Here is a 22,872-nt window from a genome sequence, read left to right as displayed (position 1 = left end):
GATGTTGATGAATGCAGAGCAAACTGAAAAGAGAAAGGGGGTAGGATGGGCTCAGGGTGTGGAGGTTACAATTTTAGATTGGGTAACCCAGGAATCCTCCTTAGGAAGATGTTAATTGTGTAAAGACTTGAAAGAGGTGAAGAAGTGAGCCAGGAGGATGTCTGGGGAAAGAGTGACCCAAGCAGCAGGAACAGCAAGTGCAAAGGCCCTGAGGTGGGCCTGACACATACAAGGAACAGTAAGGAGTCAAGGGTGGCTAGAGGGGATGAGTGGTCATAAGGTGAATAGGAGGCAGAATCAGAAAGGCCACCAGCCAGGTGACATAGGCCCTGATAGAATATTCTACAACTAGAAGAATACATTCAGCCATTCCACCTAAGTTCCCAATTGGATGAGGAAACTGACCTCAACCAGGCCAAGTGGTTTGTCCCTAGTCTAGCTGTGAGGAGCTGACATGTTTCTAACACTCAGGTCCCTTGACGTTCAGATTATTCTTTTTTATTCAACTCATTTCATCGTTTAGAAAATGTTTATAGACATTGCATTCACGATTGGAAAAGAACAAAAGACAAAACTGGTGGAGAGGCCCAGAGAACTAGCGTGAGGAAAGGATGGACTCTCACGAGAGGATGCTCATAGACTGTCTTTGTTTTTATTCCCCATCTGATGAAAGCATTTAAAAACATCACCCCAGAGCAGGTGAATTCGAAAATTGCACCTCTTGGGGAGCGATGGCAATGTTAGCTATTTTGTGGTTTCATTGGTAGTGGTTTCATTGGTGTATACATCTATCAGAATTAATTAAATTGTACATTTGAAACGTGTAGTTTACTGTACGGGAATCACACCACAATAAAGGTGTTTAAAAAAAATCACCCCAGAGCAGGTGGAAATTGGGACTTCTGATGCTCAGTTTACCAGGCTGACTTCTGGACTTTGGACAATTTTGACATTTGTTCACTTCCAGCCAACTTTACATCTAGAAGTTATTAGACAGAGTTATTAGACTAGGGCTCAGCCTCCAGTGGGAAAAGAAGCAAAGCGTGTAGTAATTTGATCAGGAATTGCTGGCATAGTGCAAGGCAGTGGGGATTCACTGGTGATCAAAAGCAGCCTTTGCCCGAGCCTCATGGAGCTCCAGGCTCAGCTGGGGGTTGGGCCAGGAGTCATGCACAGGGACCAGGGCTGTGATGCAGCTGACAGGGCACTGTCGGGGTGCAGAGGATGGGTGTCGAGCCAGACTTAAGGTGGGTCGGTTACAGAAGATCTCCGAGAGAAAGCAGAGGCCCAGGGGATGAGAAGGATCCTCTAAGAGGCATAGGGAGGCTTGTAAACAAATCAATGAGAGTCATATGATGGGCTCTGGCAGTTGTCAACCTGGATTCAGATCCAGCTCCATTGGTTATGACCTTTGCGACCTTGGGGAAGTCATTGCATCTCTCTAAGCCTCACTTTCCTCATCTTTAGAGTAAAGAGAACAATAGAACTTTACAGACTTATTATGAGGATTTTGCAATAGGAGAATGCAGAAAAATGCTTCTCTTATGTTATAAATGCTCCATAGATGGTATGTGTCATTATTACAGTCCCGGATGGTAGGGTGCTGTGGAACGCAACTCGCTACCTGGGCTCTGCTTCCTAGAGGTGGTGTCCCCTTAAAAAAAAGTCTAAGGAAAAGTCTTAAGGAAGAACAGCCTCTTAAAGGAAGAGGCTCAGGGCCAGTGAGCTGAGGGAGGGGGAAAGACATAGAGAGGGAGGCATTCCAGGTGAAAAGGGCAGCCTGAGCCAAGACTCAGTGGCAAAGGCCAGCATGGTGAGTGTGAAAAACTCTATGTGGTTCAGTGTAAATAATGAATTAATAATAATTAGAAGGGAAGGAAGGAGTCAAGATGGTGCTTAAAAAGAGGCAGGGTCTGGACCATAGAGGCCTGTGTGAGCGTTAAGGATCTGAATGTTGTCCTGCAGACCACAGAGAGCCACTGAACAGCATTTAGAAGTGAGGAAGTGGCATGATTAGACGTTTTGAAAGATCACTGGGTGGTTTGTAAAGGTTCAAAATGGGAAGTGGGGGCTCTCCTAGGAAAACGATGCATTGGTCCAGGTGTGAGATGATGTGGCCTGAGCTGGAATAACAGTAATGCAGATGGAGATGGAGAGGAATGGCGAGGGTTGAGTCACAGAGGAATGAAATCAGCAGGACTTAATGTTTATTAAATTCGGTGAGGGGAGGCAAGAGGCAATGAAAGGAAAGAAAGATTCAGAAAATTCTAGGTCAATCAGTTTTAGGAAAGACACTCCAAGTGGATTTAGGATTTATGAGATTTTATGTGTGGATTAGTCAGGGTTTTCCAGAGAAACAGAACCAAGAGGACATAGATGTATATTTCTTATAGGAAATTGACTCTTATGGTTACGTGAGAAGTCCCACAATCTGCCGTCTGCAAGCTGGAGACCCTGGAGAGACAGTGGTGTGATTTCGTCTGAGTCCGAAGGCCTGAGAACCAGGGGAGCCTATGATGTAAATCCCAGTTCAAGAGGAGGGGAAGGTGAGTATAATGTCTCAGCTCAAACGGCGGGGCAGGAAACAAAGGGGCACGTTCCTCCTTCCTCCACCTTTTTGATGTATTCAGGCTCTTACCATTTGGATGAGGCCTCACCACACTAGAGAGGGCAGTCTGCTTTACTGGATCCACTAGTTCAAATGCTGATCCCCTCCAGAAATGCCTTCACAGACACACCTAGAAATCTTGTCTAATCTGGACAGCTCGTGGCTAGTCAACACATAAAATTAACCATCACGAGGTGGTAGTGGGCACCATGAAAGAGCATGAGGTCCCCTAGGGAGAGGACGTCTCAGTAGGGAGAGTAGGGGGCAGAGCTGGGAGCCCTGGGAGATACCCAGGGAGGCAGAGGAAGAGGCTGACACTGACAGACCATCATGGAGGCCCTGGGGGAGCCGGGAGTCAGGTGCATGGGTCCCAAGGGGTCAGGGCCTCCAGGCGAAGGGGGAGTTGCAGTGGTCAGTGTAGCCGAATGTCAATGTCTGCTGGACCTGGCTCCCTGGGCACTGCTCGGGGGTGAGTGGAGTTAGCTAGCCATGGAGGGCTCCCTTACTCCATTGCGTCAAAGAGATGTCTGAATGATAAGGGGAGATGTCAAGCCCCTGGGTTTGTTTGTGTCTGTTTTTCCTATAGGAGGGATAAGGGTGGGTTTGAAAACTGAGAATGAGCTTGCTGGAAAGGAGAGAAATGGATGACCATGTCCTATGTGGTTAGTTGAGAGAGATGTTTTTGGTACCTAAACCTGTTGTTCTGCTTAGTTCTACTGAACAGGCCAGGACAATGACAGAGCCCTGTGGCAGACCACTAGAGACTGCCTTCAGCTGGATGAAAGTCAACTGACTTCATCTAGGTCATTGCCTAGTCCTGGCCATCTTGGTTCCCAGAAACTTCTGCCCATCCACCGTGCTCCAGATGACAAGAGGCAGCACGGCACTGCTGAGGGCATGGGAGTCAGGACACCGGGATCACGCCCCGCCGGGCTCCTCACCGGAGCGACCAGCTTGAATGACCTGCATTTCCTCCTCTATAAAAACGGGGTTAGTGCTAATACCTGTCATGCCTTGTTCACGCGGTATTTGGGGAGGCGAAACGAGGAACCTGCGGGAAGATGCCTGGTGAAACATCACGTGCCAGGCACAGCTGTGCATTCTGTTTCTCACCTGTGCCCACTGACTGATAAGCGCAGAGAACTGGCAGCACCTTTCAGAGCCCTGATTGTGTTTTGCGTGCTTTATAAAGCATCATCGTTTGTTAGTTTCAGTGAGATCTCTAGGCTTTTTCAAAGAGTCAAAAGATTTATACTCAAACTGAGGCTTAACAGCCAGACTTGGAGATGCTCGGTGTTTTTTGAGAGCACACGTCTTGCTTTTACAGATTATGAAAGTATTGCATGTTCATGGGGCAAAATGGGGAAACACACAAAAAGCACAAAGAAAATTACAATCAGCTCTCATCTGACCCTCTAGATAGGACCACAATTAATATGTCACTATTTAGCCTTTCAGGCATTTGTGTGTATATGTGAGCATAAAATTAGAACTTTAAATATATATAATATATCTATATTGGTATACATTTAACCAATCCCCTGTGTTTAAAATTTAAATTGTTTCCACTTTTCTCCTGTGATAGATAAAGCCGCAGTGAAAAATTTTTATACATAAATCATTAGGTGCAGCCGATTGTCTGCTTAGAATAAATCCATAAGGGCACGGCTATTTCAAAGACTTTTGGTAGGCAGTTTCAAATTGCTTTCCGGAAGGATTTTTATTCTTGCCGGCAACGTATACCCATTTCCTCACACCCTCCTTGACACTGAATATTAACATGTTTCAACAGTGGTTCACCAGCTTGACAAGGAAAAGATGGTTCACCAACAGGGGTCAGAGGATGCCAGTCCTGAGGGGTTGCCCGCATCCCAGCAGCTGGAGGAATCGTAGAAGAGCTCCTGTTTTGCAGGAGACTGTTGTTTCATGGCCACGGTCTGGGGCTCTGGACCTGCTACTCACTCACTGAGGACCGAGCAAGTGCACCTGTGCATTTGCCACAGAGCAGGGCACCCCCCAGGAGGCTGAGTCAGGCCTGACGAGGTAACAAAGCTCAGGGGCATGTGAGTCCTGGAGAGAGAGAGACACAGAGAGAGAGGGAGAAAGAGACGGCATTTCAGGTTGGGGACGGCCAGTTCCCTGCATATCCTCTTGGATGTACTTCTAGGCGCAGATGCTGGGGTGCTCTGGGGCTTCACTTATATTCCAGGATGCTCTGTTGTTCATGGAGCCTGCCTCTCTCCAGACAAGAAGCAGACTTTCTGCAGGCAGTGAGCTGGCAGAGTGTTCACAGAGCCCATGCTGGACATAGTCTGGCCAGCTGGCTCCCTGGAGGACGCTTACCCTCCTCCTCAGTGCTTTCTTGTTATTCCTTGAGGGTTTCCACTCTCCCACAGCCAGGGCTGTGGGAATGCTCATGTCCCCACCCTGGATGTGGCCAGAGGTCCCCGGGGAAAAGTTGAGACAGAGAGCAGAAACTTCCCGAGCCGGTTTCCAAGAATGAACTGAGGTGCCTTCCTTTTTCCATCCCTGACTTCTGCTGATAATAAGATAAAAATGAAGATGAGCAGGATCAGGTCCTTTGGTCCCTCTGGGAACTCACAACCCAGTAAGACAGACAGGCTCGTAACCAGCAATCACAAACGTGGGCATGAGGGATGAGCCCAGAACCTCTGGTCCTGAGACCCCGGAGGCGCGGGCTGCTCACCCATCTTCACTGTTATTTGTACTGTAGAAAAAATTCCTCTGGCCCCAGGGTGGGATGGGGAACTGGAGTCAGGTAATCAGAACTGGGATGGGATGGGTGGATTATAAACAGCTGGCTTGGTGGCAGCCCTTGGTCGAAGCTCCTAGAATAATCAGAGCAGGTGTGGGTAGGGTTGAGCTGCCACAGAATTCTCCAGGTGCAATGGGGAGTGTGTCCCTCCTAGGAGGCAGGATGTTAGCCTCCAAGTTAGGGACTGAGGGAATCGGGTGAGGTGGCCTGGGAGGACTGCCCCAAAGGTGTCTGATTTGGCTGGGAATCAAGATGGGCTTAGTGATGAACCAAGATAAGTTGGAGCCTAAAAGACAGAGGGCCTCGTGTGGATGGATAGAAGGGTCCAGCAAAAAGGGCAAATGGCTCTCACCTTGAATGCCAGTATCAGTCAACTGGTGGTGGCTGCCAAGGACTATGTATTGAGGCGTCATCTAGATTCACTGAGAAGAGTTCAGAGATCAGTCAGTGATGCCTGCATGGGCATGGATGGGAGGAATGGTGGCACGTGTGCTATTTTTGTCATCCCTGATCTCAGGCATCACAGAAGACATATCTGGATGGCAGAGAGGACAGCGTCATGATTTACATTTGTCCCTGGGAAGGGGGCTGCATAGGTCCCACTGGAATATAAATCCAAGGTGGCAGAGGAGCAGGGGCTATCCATGGAAGAAAGATTGTCTGAGCTCAGCAGAGCATCAGGGTCCCAGGCTTGGTGACCAGATTAAATAAGTTTCCAGTCTTAGGGGAGCTGAAGCACCAGTCAGGGAAATGGAGGCAGGAGCCCAGTCGTACACCAGGCCACCCAGGCGAGCGCAAAGGTGGCTCCAGCTCAGTGGGCTCCCCTTGACTTGTGACATTGAGCCTGTGGCCACATTTGTAATTTGGACTCTACCTTCTAATGACCTCTCTGCCCCTGCAGGGGCTGCATGGGTCACATCTAATTGCAAACGTGTCATGGAACAGCCATATATAGGGGAATTAGGAGGAGTCCTGGTCAGTGAGGTTTTAGGAGCACTTAAAAGTCTCCCTTTCTTTCCCAATGAAGTTCTCTCCTGTATCCTAAGCACCATCTGCATTTCCATCATCAGAGGGTCCCATGAAATGCCCATGCCAGAAGTGAGCACAGGACCTATCACGTCCAGGAAGGAACCCTCTCCTCCCCGCTCAGCCTCTTGGCCGAGGCAGGGAAGGCACCGTAGCTGAAAGTGCATCTGTCTGGGCAAGCTGTATTTCTCTGGGAAGACTTCTCCATCTCAGATCTGATTAGCTTCCCTATGGAGAGATCGTTTAACCCTAAATGGGGACTCGGCTCATGGATTGCCCACGTCAGTAGGAAGAGCCGTGGATGGCAAGTGGTGGGAGATTGTGCTCCCGCGGCAGCCTCGCCATGTGCACTGTCTGCAGTGGTAATTGGCGAATGACCAGTAGCAGCAGGACCTGGGCTGCCCAGCCCTGCCTAGAAGGGACAGAGGCAGAAGTGTGTGCTGTGCAAGAGGGAGGGAGAGTGAGGATTGTGAGTCCAGAGCCAGAGAGGGAACCTTCTGTCAGAACCACACCATGCTCCCAGGTGTAGGAGAGTGTTGGAAATAACAGAATTGAGTGGAATTAAGATGGTATTTGCCTAGGTTGCAGGACTACCTGGAACCTACCTTAGACTATCCCTTCCTGAAAAATCCTCTAGGGAAGCTCTCTCTCTCCTTGATTCTAAGATGGACTCCCTGCCCGTCTACACTCCACTGAATAGTTTAACCCTTCTGAACTCGAAGCAAACCTTTAAACAACCAACACATGCAGTTCATGGTGTAGTTTTCTTTTTCCAAAAAAGGGAAGCTCTAATTAAATTGACAACGGGTGTCATTACTGATGGCACGTTCAAATCAAGGAACTATGGTATATATACAGAGAATGAAGCTGGCACAGGAACCCTTGATTACTAGATAAAGCTGTGGCTCCAAATGCTCTCACGAGCTGGCTGGATTCCAGTGAAACTATCTTTCACTCTCATGCTTCCATGATTCTTTTGGTGGTTCATGAGAGCAAGCCCAGTCAAAGAAACTTGAACATGAAAGGGAATCTATTCGCTTAGGTTCCAAGGAAGTCCAGAGAATGGACGGCTTCAGGAATAGCTGGATCCAGTGTTACTGGGACAGTCCTCCTCTTTCGGCTCTGCCTTATGTCTTTTATGTGGCAACACGACGGCTTCTGGGTGCTTTGGGCCTACATGATGGTGGAGTAAGAGGCTGCATCCATGTAGAACCTATACGGAAAAACTGTTGCTGGCCATGCTTGGGTTATGTACCACCTCCAAGAGAAATCATAGTGGGTTGAGGGTGAGATGCCATGTTTGTGTGGTTAGAAGACCGGCAGGATGTTGCGATTGGATTGACAGTTCGCACAGAGCCACCTGGGATGGAAGCAAGGCAGTTCTTCAATGGGGAGAGAGAAATGCTGGACAGATAAAAGCTGTAGCTGTCCACTCTTGGGCATAGAACCAGAGTTCTTCTACCCAAATTTAATCTAAGACTTGACTCTTAGCACTTCTGTTCGAGGAAGGGCCAGTCTGAAATAGCCCAACAGAGTGATTGAGGACATAGAGAGGAAGAGGCATTGCTTCAGTGCCCTGCCAGGTTGGGGCTGCCACTGGGCATGTCCCCACCAAGGGGACACGAGTCTCTATAGAGAAGGAACAAAATAGCTGGAGAGGCTCAGGGCAGCCTAAGTGCACTGACAGGAGGGAAGAGGCAGAGGAGAGACCGTATCTTCAGTGAAGATAATGCATGGGGATGCTTAGCCCAGTGCCTGGTACCCAGTGCCCAATCAATAAATGGTAGCTATTATTATTACCCATTAGGGATCATCCCTCAGCGCCTGCAGTCTGGGCGTGATGGATGCAGGCTGTGTTTGTGTTATGAGGATTATTTATTAGTCACCTTGTAAAAAGCAATGACAGAAAGGCACAAAACTGTGTTACCACAAAGGGACCTTATCTCATGGAAATCAAAAGCTTCTGTTTTTCCCACCAGGAAACAAGAGCACTTTTTCTCACAGATTAAATCCAATTCCTCTGTTAAGGCCTCAAGGGGAAGGAGGAGATGTAATTCTACAAATCTCAGCGCTGCTTTTAGGATAATTCTCCTCCAGCCCCTAAGTACCTGGGAAGAGGGTATGTGTGTGTGTGTGTGTGTGTGTGTGCTGGGGGTGGGGGGTAGCTGGAGGTGGGGGGTTGGAGAGAAGGGAGGTCAGAGAAGGGAGGGGGGTTGGTATGAAGTCGCAGAAGTGTCCCCTTGGAGGTCACTTAGACCTTGGCTCCTACTTTTTTACCTTTACAGGCTCAGGGCAGAGACCCAGAGATGATCTTTACTGGAATCGTTTCTTTGGGTTGGGGGAGGCAGAACCAGCCTGCCCCCCTCCCCTCCCAGCCACACCTGCCTTCAGCTGACCCACGTTGCCCACTGCTGACTCAGGACCTATTTACAAATGGCCTGTTATCCATTGCCATCTAGCCACATAGGCTGTTTTAGAACTACTTAAAACAATTTTTGAAAATTTTATATATTCAGTTAACAGAGCTAGCGAGAACGGATTTATGTGGCAATACCTATAGAACAATTCAGAGTGGCCACAGAGTCCCCCTTTGTGAAATTAGGTCCTTTGATAATTATTTGTTGAATAACAGCTCTGCCTAACAACAGTTGAAGACTTAAAGACAGCCGTCAGCCACCGGTCCTCAAAGAACATGGGGACATTTTAAATTTATGTGGAGAATAGAAGGAAGCATACAAATCACCTCTTATTAGCATCACTGAGACTTTGTGGCCACTCTGAATAGAACATTTACTAAGCATTTCCATTGCCTGGCACTTTATGATCATTATGTTACTTACTTCTCCAAACTATCCTGAGACAGGTGCTAGGGACTATTATTGTCCCCATTTTACAGGTGAGGAAGCTGAGGCACCAAGGAACTAATAGACTGGCAGAAAGTTGAACCTGATAGTCTGTCTAAAGCTGGTTCCCACCACTGCCCTAAGATAGGCCCTGGGTAGGGGCACTTCATCTGCATGTGAAAAGAACTCAGGATTTTTATTCTTTTTAAATGAGTCATGCCTATTATGAACATTAAAGAGATACAGTAAAGTTATAAATACGTATCAGTTGTGCACCTTGGAATCGCACAAAATTCCAACAATCTGAACGTCAAACACTGTTAACATTTTGAGAGAGTCATCCTGGACTTCCAGCCACCTAGGGAGAAAACCAGCTCTTGAGATCGCTGGAAAGAAGAATTCTAGAAAAAATGAAATTGCTGCACATTCTCCATTTTATTTTTACTTTTTGAAAATTTCACTTGAATTCAACAGATGGAAAAAAATTAAAGAAAAATGGAAGGAATTATTAAATTTCACCTCTAAGTACACCTCTAAAGTGAAGAACAAAGATTAAAGAACACATTGAGAAACTGCAGTCACGATGACTATTATTGTTATTTTTTACTATTATTTTTATTATTATTCATTATACAATATTTATCAACCCCCTGCCTTGAAAGATGAGGAGGTTAGGGCATTTATACTTGTTCTCATGTCCTCAATCTCCTGGTTAAATATTCTAAAACATTATTTGACCTGGCAAGGTGTATAACATTTATATTTTCTCCTATACAGTCACTTTCATGATTGTGCAATTTTACACAAAATTTTTATAAAAACTCTATAGTTATAAAAGGACTTAACATTCACCGACCCATCTTCTTACCACCTATTTTATATTCCAGAGTTCTGTATTTTGATTGGGCTCTTGGTTTGTTGAAGTTCACTATCAAGTACCTTGTACAAGAAGGGCTCATGGGCACTGTATTCTCTAAATTCCTATAAGCTCAAGAAAGTCGGCTTGTTATCTAAACACTGAGGTGATAACGTCACTGGGTATACCGTTCTTAAGTCATAATTCTCAAAGCTCAACTGGATTGATCTAAGGCTAACCAGACTGACTTCTCTCGTTTAGCTTGGTTTTTCTCCCTGAAGGCCCACGGATTCATCCTTTTTCCTTGGAATTCAGTAGCATCGCCAGGTGATTACTGTACAGAAAAGTCTTGGATACATCATGTGCCCTTTTGACCTTCACATTCAGCCCTTTCTACTTCATGTTTTCATTGATTTTTGTCTTTGGATCTTTTCCCCGATGGATATGTTGGGTGTCTTTCATCAATATTCCATATCTGTGATCTTCTCTGTAACCATGTTTATTTATCTGATTGTTTCCATTTATTTATATTAAGTTTCCCAAACTTGCCTGCCAAGTTCCTGATTTGGGTTTTCAAATGTGGTTGATTCATTCATCCCCCATTCTCCCTTCCCTTCCCCCCTCCCCTTCTCCTCCTCGCCCTCCTCTTTTCCCACCCCCTCCCCTTCCTTCTTCAGTTGCTTCCACTGCGATCTTTTTTTTTCCACCCTGCTCCAAAAACTCGCCTTCCATGTCTTTTGCCTATCTTACAATTTCCTTTTTAGATCCTTGAAACTCTTTTTTGAATTTCTTTTCTAAAAAACTCTAATTCTTTGAGACTAGAGAACCCTGTTGTTCTGAACTCATATTGTTTCTTTTGCTAATTCCTTCTGAGGTATAGGTTTTCCATAGCCATTCACTTTATTAATTTCTTTCTTTCTTATTTTGTTTATTTTGTGATTTCTTCTTCTATTTCTCTGGATGATTCCCTACTAATTAGCTCTGTTTTTTAAATAGGACTAAATATTTGCTGAAAAATACCATGCAGAATGCTGGGACCTGGGAAAATGAAGGATTATGAACTGATCAGTTCTGCATTGCAGATTAGGTTTTGTGCCTCAGATATTCTCACAACAAATCCAGTATTTTGATTGACTCTGTGCCAGAAGTTCTCCGTGGTGATCTGGGGGGTGGATACCTCGCTCGTTTGCTGCCTTATTCTGCAGCCTCCCCAGGACAGAGGCGGGGCCGTAGGTCATTAGGAAGAGAGGCAGCAGGTCCTCTTCCCCAGCTTCCTCACCTCCCTTCCTGCCTCTAGGGCTGTAAGGGTCTCTGCTGGACACTCCCAGTTCTCCCCGGCTGGTCCACATTCTGACGTCTTGTCAGTCTCATCCAAAGCTTACTGAAGCCTTTCGGGGCCTCGAGATACTTGATTTTAGGGAAATCTGCATTTGGCTGAGGGTCTGAGGATGCTGTCAGCATTCCCCTTCATTTAGGTCCAGATTCTGCAGTTTGTCCAATATGCCTAATGGCTCGTGCTTGGGACCATTTTCTTGCCAAAGATGCAGCTTTTACTCCCCTATGTCTTTGTCTTTCTCTGTTGACATTGTCAGTGGATTTCAAGAGAAATAAAAAGCGTAAAAGCCTTTACTTGACATCTTTAAAAAGAAATCTTCTGTGGCATCACCACTGCATAGAATTCTCCCCTGCCAATTAGCAATATTTAATTTTCTAAAATTCTCTGTTGAAGGACATTTATGTTTCCTTTTCTTCTCTTTTTTTTTTCTTTGAATATAAACAATGCCATGATGCATATCCTTGGATATTTGTCCGGATGCCCTCATCTAATTTTAAAGAACCAGGGGAAGACCTCAGAGAGGGTAAGGGGTTTGTCCAAGATAAAAAAAAAAATCTAGTTACCAGTGACCCTGCAAATGTGAGCCCAGCCGGGAGACCCCATTTCAAGGCTGTCTGCCTGCCACAAGCCTGCTTCTCTGTTCACCCAGGGAAGACCTGCCCTCACATGTTATTGTCTCCTCTGGCTCCACATTCTTGTAGATTTAACCTCTGTAAGAGGATTTCTGGGCAGCTTTTCTCCTGGATTCACACAAAAGGACTTAGATAAGTCTTGGCTTATGGGGCCTTAATGGGCCATTAGGGGAAACTAGAGTGTCTGGGGCCAGCCCTAACCAGAGGGAGGTGTTAGGGAGGCTGGGACATGCAGGGGAGGGCCTTCCAAAGCCTCTTCTTCATTGTCCTCTTTAAAGGCAGATTCTGAGAGTCTGAGCTACTCATGCGATCCAAGTATTTGAATGCTCTTAAATTGAGGACCAAACCCTTCAGCGGCATTCACATGCAAACAACACATAATTGAGTACCTCACATGTCCCCAGAACCAGCTTCACAGGCAAGGGACCTGTTCTGGTTGAATACTCTTGAAATTGTTAATCACACTTTGACAAGGGGCCCTACGTGTTCACTTTGCCTTGGACGCTGATGGTGTAGCTGGTCCTTCGTGTGCCGGACTCAGCCCCGAGCTCTTGCACCTCTGTTAGCTGAGGCTGTCCTAGGAAGCAGCAGAAAATTCACAGGAAAGGTAATACAAATGGCCCATAAACATGGACAGATGCTCAGGTGCAGGGATAAACAGAGCGGTATGTAAGGACCACACCCTGCTGATTCCAAGGACTGCCCTCTCCTGGCATGCCAGCTTCTGGGCCTGCCTTCACATGGTCCTGCCCTCTCCTGGGCTTGCGCTCGCCTGGTCCTTCACTCTCTTCTTCCTGCGCTCTCCTCAGCTTGCCTTCTGCTGTTTCTGCTCTCACCTGTGCATGCCCTCTCCTATCAGGACCAGGAGAGGACAGGGCCAGTTGGAGGGCAGGAAAGGTAAGGGCGGGCCTAGTAGAGGGCAGAATCAGTTGAGGGCAGGCCCGGAAAGGGCAGGATCAGTTGAGGGCAGGCCCAGGAGAGCTCAGGCCTGCACTCTTCTGGGACTATTGTCTCCTGGGCCAGCCTTGTCTGGGCCTCCCCTAACCTGGCCCTGTCCTCTGCAGGGCCAGCCCTCTCCTGGGCATTCCCTCCCCTGTGCCTGACATCTCCTGGGCATGCCCTCAACTGGGCCTGCCCTCTCTTGGCCCTGCACTCTCCTGGTCCTGCCATCTCCTGAGCCTGCCTTCACCTGGTCCTGACTTCATGTGGGCCTGCCCTCTCCTGGGCCTGCCTTCACCTGGTGCTGCCCTCTCCTGGGTCTGCCCTCTTCTGTGTCTGACCTGAGCTGGACATGCCCTCATGTGGGCCTACCAGCTCCTGGTTTCCCTCACCTGGGCCTGCCCTGATCTGGTCCTGTCCTCTCATGGACCTGCCCACACATGAGCCTACCAACCTGGGCCTACCCTCTCCTAGGCCAACCCTATCCTTTGCCTGCCCACCTCTGGGCCTGCCATCTCCTGGGACTGCACTCCTCAGAGCCTGCCCTCTACTGGGCCAGCCCTCACTTGGCCGTGCCCTCTCCTGGTCTTGCTCTCTCCTGGGCCTGCCGTCTCCTGAACCTGACCTCACCTGGGCCTACCCTCTCCTAGGTCTGCTCTATCCTGGGCCTGCAGACACCTGGGTCAGCCCTCTCCTGGGCCTGTCCTCAGCGGGGCCTACCCTCACCTGTTCTGGCTCTCTCCTGGGCACGCCCTTAACAGAGACTGCCTTCTCCTGGGCCTGCCTTCACCTGGTGCTGCTCTCCCCTGGGCCTGCCTTCAGCTGGTACTGCTCTCTCCTGTTCCTGCCCTCATGTGGGCCTGCCCTCTCTTAGGCCTGCCCTCACCTTGTCCTGCCCTCCAACTGGCCCTGCCTCTCCTGGGCATGATAGGAGAGGACATGCTCAGGTGAGAGCAGAAACAGCAGAAGGCAAGCCGAGGAGAGCACAGGAAGAGGAGAGCAAAGGACCAACTGAGGGCAGGCCCAGGAGAGGGCAGGACAAGGTGAGGGTAGGCCCAGTCGAGGGCAGGCCCAGGAGAGGACAGGCCCAGGTGAATTCAGGCACAAGTGAGAAAAGACTCAGGTAATGAAGGGCAGGCCCTGGTGAGGAAAGGGCCAAGTGAAGGTAGGACCAGGAGAGGACAGGCCCAGATGTCTGCAGGACCAGGATAGGGCAGACCCAGGAGACGGCAAGCCCAGGTGAGCTCAGGTTAGGAGTCTGCCCTCAGCTTGGCCTGCCCTAATTCTGGCTTTGCCCTCTCCTGGTCCTGCCGCCTCCTAGGCCTAACTTCTCCTGGTCCTGCCCCCTCCTATTCCTGTCCTCACCAAGGGCTGCCCTCACCTGGGCCTGCCCTCTGCTGTGCTTGCCCTCTCTTGGGACAGCCTGCTCCTGTGCCTGGCTTCTCCTGGGCCTCCGTCTCCCGGGACTGCCCTCTCCTGGGCCTGCCTGCTACTATGCCTGGCTTCTCCTCGGCCTTCCGTCTCCCGGGCCTGCCCTCTCCCGGGCTTACCCTCTTCTGGGGCTGCCGTCTCCTGGGTCTGCTCTTTCCTGGACCTGCCTTCCCCTGGAACTGCCCTCTCTTGGTCCTGCCCTCCCCTGGGCCTGCCCTATACTGGTCCTACCCTGTGCTGAGCCTGCCTTCACCTGGACCTGACCTCATGTGGACCTTTGCTCTCCTGGGCCAGCCCTGTCTTGGGCCACCCCTCACATGGTCCTGTCCTCACCAGGGCCAGCCCACTCCTGGGCATTTCCTCCCCCGTGCCTGACCTGCCCTGGACCTGCATTCAACTGGGCCTCCCCTCTCCTGGGACTGTCATCTCCTGAGCCTGCCTTCACCTGGACATAACCGCATGTGGGCCTTTGCCCTGTTGGACCATCCATATCCTGGGCCTCCGCTTACCTGGGACTGCACTCTCCAGGGTCTGCACTCTCCTGGGACGATCGTCTCTTGGTCCAGCCATATTCTCAGCCTTCCCTCTCCAGCTCCTATTCTCTCCAGTGCCAGCGATCTTTGGACATTCCCTCCCCTGTGCCTGACCTCTCCTGGGACTGCACTCATCTTGGCTTGCCCTATCCTGTGCCTGCCATCTCATGAGCCTCCCTTCACCTGGAGCTAAACTCATGTACGCATTTGCATTCCTGTGACATCAATATGCTAGGCCTCCCCTCAGCTGGACTTGTCCTTTCCAGGACCAGCCCACTCCTGGGTATTCCCGCTGTTATATTACCAACTGTGTGTCTTCAGGGCCAGTGATACAAGCCAGGGATGCCAACAGTGCCACTGACCCAGGCCCAGTCTTTGCCTTTAGAGATGCTGAAAGGACTAGTACATGTCTTCAGCCAGTGACCCAGGCCAAGGCAGTGCGTTCTGCACTTACGACACAGGCCCGCTGTGTCCTTGCACAAAAGTGACCGAGGCCAAGGGTCTGCTTTCATGTCCAGTGACACAGGCCCCATGTGGGCCTTCAGGGCCACTGACCCAAGTTCAGGGTGTGCCTTCAGCGCCAGTGACCGAGGCCCAGGGTGTGCCTTCAGGGCCAGTGACCAAGGCCAAGAGTGTGAGTACACGACCAGTTACCCAGGCCAAGTTTGTGTCTTCAAGGCCAGTGACACAAGCCCATCTGCTAACTCAGGGCCAGTGACCAAGGCCAAGTGTGTGTCTGCAGGGCCAATGACCAAGGCCAAGTGTATGTCTGCAGGGCCAGTTACACAAGCCAACTGTGTGTCTTCAGGGCCAGCGACCAAGGCAAAGTGTGTTTCTTAAGGGCCAGTGTCTCAGGTTAACTGGGATTCTTCACGGTCAGTGACCCAAGCCAAGTCTGTGCGTTCTACACCTGTGACGCAGGCCCGTTGTGTCCTTGTACAAAAGTGACCGAGGCCCAGTGTGTGCTTTCATGTCCAGTGACACAGGCCCTGGGTAGGCCTTCAGCACCAGTGACCGAGGCCCAGGATGTGTCTTCAGGGCCAGTGACTCAGGTCAAGAGTGTGACTTCAGGGCCAGTTACCCAGGCCAAGTTTCTGTCTTCAGGGCCAGTGACCCAGGCCACCTGTGTGTCTTCAAGGCCAGTGACCCAAGCCCATCTGCTAATTCAGGGCCAGTGACCAAGGCCAAGTGTGCGTCTTCAGGGCCAGTGACCAAGGCTAAGGGTGTGTCTTCAGGATCACTGACCCAGGCCACGGCTGTACGTTCAGCACACTGACACTGCCCCAGGGTGTGTTTTAATGTCCAGTGACACAGGACAAGGGTGTGCCTTCAGCGCCAGTGATCCAGGCCACGTGTGTGACTTTAGGGCCAGGAACCCAAGCCAACTGTGTTTCTTCAGAACCACTGACCAGGGGCAAGTGTGTGTTTTCTGGGCCAGTGACACAGGCCCAAGGTTGCCATCAGCGCCAGTGACCCAAGCCCAGCGTGTGCCCTCTGCCCAGTGACCCAAGACCAGGGTGTGTCTGGAAGGACAGTGACCAAGACCAAGTGTGTGATGCTAGGGCTACCGACCTAGGCCACACGCTTGCCTTCAGTGCCCGTGACCTAGGCCAAGCGTGTGTCTTCAGGGGCAGTGAACAAGGCCAAGGATGTGTCTTCAGGGCCACGTACCCAGGCCAAGTTTGTGTCTTCAGGGCCAGTGATCCAGGCCAATGGTGTGACTTCAGGGCCACTTACCCAGGCCAAGTGTGTGTCTTCAAGGCCTGTGACCCAAGCCGATCTGCTAATTCAGGGCCAGTGACCAAGGTCAAGTGTGTGTCTTCAGGGCCAGTGACACAGGCCAAGTGTGTGTCTTCGGGGTCAGTGACCAAGAGTAGGTTGTGTCTTCAGGATAAGTGACCCATGCCACGGGTGTGCGTTCTGCACACTCACACAACCCCAGGGTGTGTTTCAATGTCCAGTGACACAGGCCAAGGGTCTGTCATCAGTGCCAGTGACCCAGGCCCAGGATACGGCTTCTGCACCAGTGACCCAGGCCACGTGTGTGACTTCAGGGCTAGGGACCCAGGCCAACTGTGTGTCTTCAGGGCCAGTGACCCAGGCCAAGTGTGTGTCTTCAAGGCAAGTGAACAGAGCCCATCTGCTAAGTCAGGGCCAGTGACAAAGGCAAAGTGTGTGTCTTCAGGCCAGTGACCAAGGCTAAGGGTGTGTCTTTAGGATTAGTGACCCAGGCCACGGGTGTGCGTTAAGCACACTTACACAGCCCCAAGGTGTGTTTCAATGTCCAATGACACAGGCCAAGGGTGTGCCTTTCACGCCAGTGACCCAGCCCACATGTGTGACTTCAGGGCCAGGGACCCAGGCCACGTGTGTGTCTTCAGGGCCAGTGACCAAACCAACTGTGTCATTTTAGGGCTACCGACCCAAGCCACGCGTCTGCCTTTAGTGCCCGTGATCCAGGCCAAGCATGTGTCTTCAGGGCTAGTGACCAAGGCAGAGTGTGTTTCTTCAGGGCCAGTGGCCCAGGTTAACTGGGATTCTTCAGGGTCAGTGACCCAGGCCAAGGCTGTGCGTTCTGCACCTGTGACACAAGCCCAGTGTGTCCTTGTACAAAAGTGACCGAGGCCCAGGTGTGCTTTAATGTCCAGTGACACAGGACCCGGGTGGTCCTTATGGGGCAGTGATCCAAGTTCAGGGTGTGTCTTCATGGCCATTGACCAGGCAGAGGGTGTTTTCAGGCCAGTGACCCAGGTCAACGGTGTGACCTCAGAGCCAGTGACCTAGGCAGAGTGTGCCTTCAGCAACAGTGATGCAGGCCTAGGGTGTGGCTTCAGGACCTATGACCCAGAGCGAATGTGTGGCTTCAGGGCCAATGGCACAGGCCAAGTGTGTGTCTTCAGGACCAGTTACACAGGCCCAGGGTTTCCATAAGTACCAGTGACCCAGGTCCAGGGTTGCCTCCAGGACCAAGAACCCAGGCCCAGTTGTGCCTTTAGCACTAGTGACCTAGCCGACTGTTTGCATTCTGCACCAGTGACACAGGTCCAGGTTTTGTCTTCAGCACCAATGACCAAGGGCCAGGGTGTGTCTTCACGGCCAGTAATAGAGGCCAATGGTGTGAGTTTAGGGCCGGTGACCCTGGCCAGGAACGTGTCTTCAGGACCAGTGACTCATGCCGAGTGTGTGCTGTCAACAGCAGTGACGCAGGCCCAGGGTGTGCATTCTGCTCCTGTGACCCAGGCCCATGCTGTTTCTTTAGGACCAGTGACCCAGGCCAAGGAGTTACCAAATTCATCTGTAGGTGTGCTCTTGAAATTAACCAGTTTACACATACATTTGTAGTTTACTTTTGTTAACCCCTCTGCTGCACCAGAAAAGAGAAACTTGAAATGGCTTCTCAGTATCCACAAAATTAGAGAGGCTTTGAAGGATGTGTTTAAGACGTCTGCGTAAAAGGGAACAGGTATGTCGTTCTCATCAGAAGACACAAATCAGCAGAACAGCAAAAATGGTGACAGAGGCCAACATGAAAACACCTGAACTTACTCCAATTTTGACATAAACTAGAATCAGGCTGCAAAGGGCTATAGTAAACAGTCATACAGAAGGAAGAAAGCAGCACAGCCAAAGCAGGGAGGGCTGGCGGGCAGCTCCCCGTCCTCACAGGGCCCAATGCCAGGATGGGTCAGACAGACACCGAAAAATGAGGGAGAGGGTACCTAGTAAGATTCTTAATGACGTATGCTGAACACACTCTCAGTAAAAGCATACACTTTAAGTCAAGGACAACACGTGTTGGCTGAACTGGGCTATGGCCCAAATGACAGTAATTCGGAGGGAATCATTCAGTTTATGTAACAATAAAGCAATGGCACAAATGCTTGTGAACTCTCAAAAATATTACCAAATCCAATTCGATAAACATTTTCAAGATGTAACAATGAATAACGCATATTAGAGCTAAAGTTAAGTAAACATGCTTAGATATCCATCAGAATGTAAAGATTTTTACCTTTTCACTACCTGCTAAATCAACCAGATAAAGTTTTCCACTACCTCCAAAATCTAGCAGATAAAGTTTTCCACTCAGCTTTTGTTCCGTTTGCGTGTTCTCTTGTTTTACATTAATAATATACTGTGACTGCTAGAGCTATGTTCATTCATATCGGCACTGAAACCACAGAAACAAATATAAACACAGCTTTCCCTTACTAGTAATCACTAAAGCATTATTTTACCTAAGAAAAATCTTACAATCTTAATCAACTTCATAAAGATATTTTAAGGCAGTCTGTACCTTAACTAGTGTTAATAAACATGCTGCTTACTTGTAACTGCTACATGTCTGTTGGATTTTCCTTCATCTATGGTATCCATAACTTCATCTGGACTACAGACAAAACGCTCTGCGCACCCCTGTGAAGTGAAGTTTTAGAGTACGTCAATACTTTCAAAATTCTACTGCAGGGCTTTCCTGCACATTCTGTATCACAAGTACCTTTACGTAGGGAACTCGGGTTTTTATCTTCATGAACTGAAAGACTGGTCTTCGAAACTGAAAAAGAAAAATAAATACTATTAACAACATTTTTCTAAACTCTAACTCTAGCTGTGAAACAGTTAATTATCACTATTAAAGCAAGACCCTGCAGAAATAGATGTATACAGAAACCAATGCAGCAATATAGAACTTTCAGGTCCAGGCCCCCCTCTGCCACCCCCATTCTGGAAATAAGAACATTAAGTCGCAGTGGTTCAGTAGTTTCCTCAAGGATGATGTATCAACTGACAGCTGATGGAAGACCAGAGCTCAGGACCCAGGCTCCCTAACTCCAGCCCAGTGCTCAACTTACCTCTTACAAGCCACTCATAAATATATGCTTTAAAGAGATTATTCCATGTGTCAAAAGGCATTCAATTAAAGCCTTATAAGGAGCATTTTAAAATGTTTCTATCATTTAAGTCAATTTCACATAGGTTACTGAGAAATGGTCTCACATTTACTACTAAAGAAGGTAACATGTGGCTTTCAAAAATGATCAAACAGCAAGAATTTAACTCACCATCTAGTAGGTCCCTTATCTTATCCAAATAAATTTGAAAATATGAAACCTAAAGGGCAGAGGAAATAAATGGAAAAAGATCAACCACTTAACATTATGAAGTAATTTATTCACTTATTCACTAAATATTTATTGGGGTCCTAGTGCCAAGCATCAACTAGACTACGGGGACAACTCAGTCACGGCTTTCACTCTATTGGGAGGCCCTAAATGCACTAAAATCCTCATGCAACTAAAATGCACTTTCCATTACGTATCTTCATCCAAAACGAGTCATCTAAAACCTTTGAGCTCTGCTGCAAAACAAACTGTTTTATTTTACGGAGGAGGAGGCCAAAGAGGTTAGCCTACTTGTTTACTAACAGCAAATGAAGGACTTCGGTTTACTAATTCTAATGTTCTTTCAACTATACCTGTCCATTAAAACATTAAAAAATACCTTTTAAAAGAAAAGATTTATTATTTTTTGGAACAGAATTATTCTAGGCATAAAATAAATTACAGTCTTTCCCCAGTGATTTTACCTTAATAAGAAATTCCAAATTTTCATCCATGGAGTAAATATAATTAAAAATATCTTGCACTATTCTTGGAATAATTCCCATGCCTTCTGGATCATGAAGTTTACCCTAAAGAGAAAACAAAATTAGGCTTATTAAACTGTAAAGCACAGATTAAAAACTTTTAATCCACAATTTACAGTCAACAGAGGACAGGAATTCTAATTGTTGCCATTATTGATTTAAGAAAAAAAAAGTGGCTCAACAAACACCCAAAAAAACCCAGTTCAACCGGGATATATTCTGGTAAGTTACACATAAAGACTATACGCCAACCACGGGGGTTACCAACAGACCTTGGCCTTTTATTTAATCATCAGATTCAGATTATGCACATTTATAAATGAACATACTCTAGGGAAAGGTTTTAGTTAAGTTTCTTGCCCTATGAATCTGCACGGCAGCTTCTACTTCAAGTCAAATTCATCCAAGTGCTAGGAACGTCCTTCCTCTCTGACTGTAACTTTACGAAAATGAGTAACATGAACAAGACTAAAACAAGCAGCCGTTTACTTTATACAGAATGCTCAGACAGATGATAAAAGCAGATACTCTGCAGCAGCGGCAGAAGATTACAGGCTGTTTCCTAGAAGCAAAGCTTGAGCAGGCCCACATTTATTATTAATAGCAGCTCTGCTCATTCTGGAGATCTTCCTATCAAAGAGTGGCAAATATTTGGCCAGGGGCTGGGGGACGGGATGGACACACAGACACAACCAAGGAGCTGAGGAAAAATTAAGTGCTCTGAAGAGAAATGAAAACACATAAACATTAAAAATTCCAAAATTTACCAGACAGAGAACTCCGATTTAATCCTAAAATCTTCATAATTTTGTGGTTACGCTGATAAATCAAAGCTAGGCATGACTTCCAATATACAACTCTTCACTGTTTAAACTCAGGAACTGATCATTTGCCAACAATGTTACTTGTATACAATTCGTATGAGACAAAGCAATACACAGTAAGTAAAGCTAGTTAAGCGGGTCAAACACTGTCAGGAATAACGGATGAATGTCCCGTGTGCGCTGCGAGCCACATCCAAGCACAGATCATCAAATGTTACCTCCATCGTATGCGTCTTCCCAGAGGAGGTCTGTCCATACGCAAATATGGTTCCGTTGTATCCCTCAAGTACATCCATGAGGAAATAAAGAGATTTTATACATCAGGGGATTCTTTTTCCTTAAGCAGAATGTTCAAAAACACTACAATAATTCACACATACATCAACCTTGTGCCTCACCCGTGCACCATCAAATCCTCACATTAACATGTTTGTGGAAAGAATGGTGAGGAAGATTCAGATTCCCTTTACACTAATATGAAAGATTCCATCTAAGTCAAAGTTGAGCACATGAAAAATTTATAAAGGCAGTAAGGGAATTAAGAATATATTAACAGTAATTTCCTGTGATGCTCCCTCTAAGCAATTCCTTCCCCTCCAGCCCAGATTACTTTCTGTTGTAAGAAACACATTTTAAATTCCACTGCTTGTAATCATTTCTCAAGTCAGCGTACATCTCCACTGTCATTACACCTGTACTCCAAAGCTTCAGGGGACCCAAAAGAGACAAATGCTCTGCCAGTTTACCTATAGGTATCAATCGGCTTTTAGAAGTAAGGCTGACTGGTAGTCAACTGCTGGTTAAGCCTCACAAACCCATACAGACACCATCCCTCCTTACACAGCAAGTCCAGTCCTACCTCAGAATCAATTATCAGAACGTTCCTGTAATTAAAAAACAAAACAAACCAGTTTTTCTAGTCCTTTGCATACCCTAAGACCTAAAGTAATTTCCTTTAGGCTCAAGGGGGCTAAATACGAGTGAACAAGGTAACCTTTTGATTTCCATTTTCATGGATTCAGTTTGTTCTGGGTTTTTTTTTGTTTGTTGTTGTTGTTTTTTTTTTGGTGAAAAGGTACTATAAAATTACATTCTAGTCTAGAGGAAGCCAAAGTAAAAAGAGAAGACTGCTGGAAATAGATGGTAACAGTGGAAAGTAAACTTGTAACAAACAAGCCAATTCTTTTTTTTTAATTGATTGTTTAAAAAAAAGAAAGAAAGAAAAAAAAATCCCAACATTGGATACAACTAACTAGATAACAGATCTGCTACAGAAACATATACTAATAGGAAAGAGAAGGCATTAGTACTTACTTCCCTGGGAAGATTTTAAGAGATCTAAAAATTTGAAACTTTCATTCTAAATCTTTTCAGTTTTATGACAGGAAGCAAAATAATTTCAAGAATCACATTTAAAATAG

The 22,872-nt window shown here is 47.6% G+C and overlaps 1 long non-coding RNA gene across 1 annotated transcript in view; it reads right to left on the bottom strand.

Annotated features, from left to right (window-relative positions):
- Window positions 1-22,869, bottom strand: part of LOC135319401 (uncharacterized) — a 33,813-nt gene extending 10,944 nt beyond the window's left edge. Inside the window, exons 1-5 of the long non-coding RNA XR_010377949.1 lie at window positions 21,670-22,869; window positions 20,568-20,672; window positions 20,044-20,092; window positions 19,479-19,535; window positions 19,309-19,396 (exon numbers count right to left, since the gene is read on the bottom strand). This is a non-coding gene — a long non-coding RNA (uncharacterized LOC135319401). The remainder of the gene's footprint in view (window positions 1-19,308; window positions 19,397-19,478; window positions 19,536-20,043; window positions 20,093-20,567; window positions 20,673-21,669) is intronic.
- Window positions 22,870-22,872: the final 3 nt, after the last annotated feature.

This window comes from Camelus dromedarius, chromosome 26 (assembly GCF_036321535.1).
Source record: "Camelus dromedarius isolate mCamDro1 chromosome 26, mCamDro1.pat, whole genome shotgun sequence".
In the NCBI taxonomy this organism is placed as follows: Eukaryota; Metazoa; Chordata; class Mammalia; order Artiodactyla; family Camelidae; genus Camelus; species Camelus dromedarius.
This window is presented reverse-complemented; position numbering and strand designations above follow the sequence as displayed.